The 2950-nt window shown below is 34.7% G+C and overlaps 1 non-coding gene across 1 annotated transcript; it reads right to left on the bottom strand.

Moving 5' to 3' along the window:
* Positions 1 to 1766: 1766 nt before the first annotated feature.
* On the bottom strand, positions 1767 to 1893 carry LOC130854721 (U6atac minor spliceosomal RNA). The gene has a single exon (XR_009054157.1). It is a non-coding gene; the product is annotated as a U6atac minor spliceosomal RNA (small nuclear RNA).
* Positions 1894 to 2950: the final 1057 nt, after the last annotated feature.

The following is a 2950-nucleotide window of genomic DNA, read 5'->3' as shown; positions in this document are numbered from 1 at the left end:
GTCTTACCTGTAGAAGTCTTGCTCAAATATTTGGTCATTTTTGTTTGTCCATTCACACTTAAGAATAAGTTACTTACTAAAACTAAAGGATAAGTTACTAAACACCAATTGGATTCTGTATATGCATGGACCATCAACTGGGAGGCTGTCTGTAAGGTAGTGTGTCAGAAAACAAACATAACTGTGTATGTGTGTGTAAGTGTGTCTGTGCATATGCACACAATCTATGTATACATGTGCATGTAGGAAGGAGGGTTTATGCACTTCCATTCTACTTTGAAAGAAATGGTGGAAATGTGCTAACAATGGGAGTCTCATTGTCCTATTCATAGACATTTTCTAAACCTCCTCTTTCAAGTATGACCTCTTTCCATCTACTGTATCTGTAAGGAAAATTACCCTGGCTATTTTAAGATGAAAGAATTTAACACAGAAAAGTTTATGTTTAGAAAAATACATTGGAAAGATTAAAGAAGTAGCTCCAGGTAAAGTTCTCAAAAATTATCCCCAAAAAAACACTCCAGACATGTGGAGTTCTAATTGCTCTCCTATCCAGAAGAATTCCGCCAATCTTCCTATTTTCAGCTCCCTGCCTCACCTGTAGATTTTGCAGTAAATAGATCCTCTGATATTTAAGTCACCTTAGAGTTTTCTAGGGGAATAAATTGTTCTTATTGGCCTCACCCCTCAGGCACTTGATATCAAGTTCCCCAGTCTTCTTACCTCCTTCGTGTGGTTTCTAGCTTCCAGAAGTTATTGACCACACTTGCACTTGCTATTTTATCTCTTGATAGCATTGTCCTAGTAGGGAAAGAGAGTTTTAATTATGTCACCTTTATTTAGTGGGGCTTTAAGAAAAAACAGAGATTAGTGTGTTCAACAAAACAAGTTTAATCTAAAATGCACTCACACTTTTTCCTATCTTTACTTTTTCCGAAGTGAACTATTTTTAGTCCACTGGCCATAAATATCATACACATGCCAATAACTCCTAAATTTGTATTTTCACCCCTGAGTTCACCGCAGAATTTCTGATTCATACGTCCCACTGCTTACTTGGCACGCTCTCTTGAATATTTAAGAGACGTAATGGACATAATCTGGCCAAATAGAATTCTTGATTATGTTCTCTTCTTGCTTGTTTTACTTCCTAACATCTAAAAGATGTACAAACAGATAATTAAGGAGGTTTGGATTCAAGCTCTTTTGATAAAAAGAAAACTCACTCACTACGATGGGAATCTTCCTGTTCCCCAGTGGGAATAATATTCATTGTTCTTCAGCATGAGCCAGCGCTTTCCGTGTTTCAAGATTCCTCATATTCACTCTTTTCAACACACACACACACACACACACACACACAATGAACATTTTGCTTTTGCTTTTCTTTCTCCAGGTAAAAGAGGTCTTCCACATTTATCAGATAAGTCACAATCCTGAAGATAATTCAGAATCTTTACAAGTTGCTACTATGCTTTTCACTTAAAATCTGATTTTATTTATTTATTTTAAAGGTTGTTAATGTATTTAACTATCGAGGGTGTTTTTTTTTAATTTTTATTGGAGTATAGTTGATTTACAATGTTGTGTTAGTTTCTGCTGTAGATCAAAATGAACCGGTTATACATGTACCTATATCCACTCTTCTTTAGAATCTTTTCCCATATAAGTCACTACAGAGTGTTGAGTAGAGTTCCCTGTGCTATACAGTAGGTCCTTATTAATTACCTATTTTATATATAGTAGTGTGTATATGTCAATCCCAATAAAAACAGTGGTAAGATGCCACGAAGTAGGTGTCAATGAATTAACCGTATGCATGTCGTCAGACCTGAGGGCCTCTTCCATCCTTCTCAAGGGGGAGTGCTAACCTTCTCTCCTTTCACACAACACTAAAATCTAATTTTAAAACAATCTCCTTTTTTTTTTATCTCCTGTTCAATGCTGCAGAATGATCTCTAGATTTATAGTGAGGATGTGTTTTATTGCTGTAATTTATTTTGGTTCTGATTTCCTTGGGAATGAGACTTTGGGTTATAAGCCTCAAGTAAATATTACATAATTGTTTTTTATTACATAAAATCATACCATCAATAAACAATATTCACATTTAATTACTTGTAATTAGGTTATAAGTTTAATAATGTCAATATAATAGAGTGGATATATTAAGGAACATAACATAAAGTCATATTTTGGAAAGAATGTTTTAACTAGATGTTAAAATTACCTGCATGTTAAAGATGCTACATAAGTAAATTTGGTTAGAATTTTTTCATGATATTTAAAAACAAAATAAAAAGTGCTAAAATATTACAGGAAGAAAATCAAGTCAAATGAATAGTCAAGCTTATAACATGTTTAATATTTTATCTGAAAATGATGGCTAATTCAAATGGTGTGTGTTTAGCAGGGCCACATCTATTTTCTCTAATATTCTAATTAAAATTCTTCTGCAGACGTGTGGAGGGAGACAAAATTTTCGAACTATGGAAAGTAAAGACTGGCAAAACACCTACTGGTAAAATCTTGGAAGATTTGACAGCAATTATAAAGCAGACAGATGCAGATTGAGAATCATTTTTGAAGACTTGAGCACAAAGTGCCCTTGGAGATTGCTTTATGAAACGAAGTGTACCTGAAACAGATAGGAGGATGTTGAGTAACTCCCTCACCATATATGATCAGGCTTAAGTACACAGGGTGAGCACTCTCCTGTGTTTCTTACCTATGGAAATAATCTTTAATCCAAGCAAAGAATAAGAGGTCTATTAAATAACTAAGGGGAGAGTCAGGTAAACTGGTGGTTTATTCTGGGAGTACAGTCTCTTGAGAAAGGTAGGCATGTGCCTTCAGGAAAAACTTTGATAGCAATGCATGCTAGGAAATTATAGTTTTTCATTTACTGTATCTATCCGGAGGACTGGGATGTCATGCAGTGGAAAATAAG

The sequence above is a fragment of the Hippopotamus amphibius genome, chromosome 5 (assembly GCF_030028045.1).
Source record: "Hippopotamus amphibius kiboko isolate mHipAmp2 chromosome 5, mHipAmp2.hap2, whole genome shotgun sequence".
Classification (NCBI taxonomy): Eukaryota; Metazoa; Chordata; class Mammalia; order Artiodactyla; family Hippopotamidae; genus Hippopotamus; species Hippopotamus amphibius.
The sequence above is the reverse complement of the archived record's forward strand: the minus strand, read 5'-3'. Positions and strand labels throughout refer to the sequence as shown.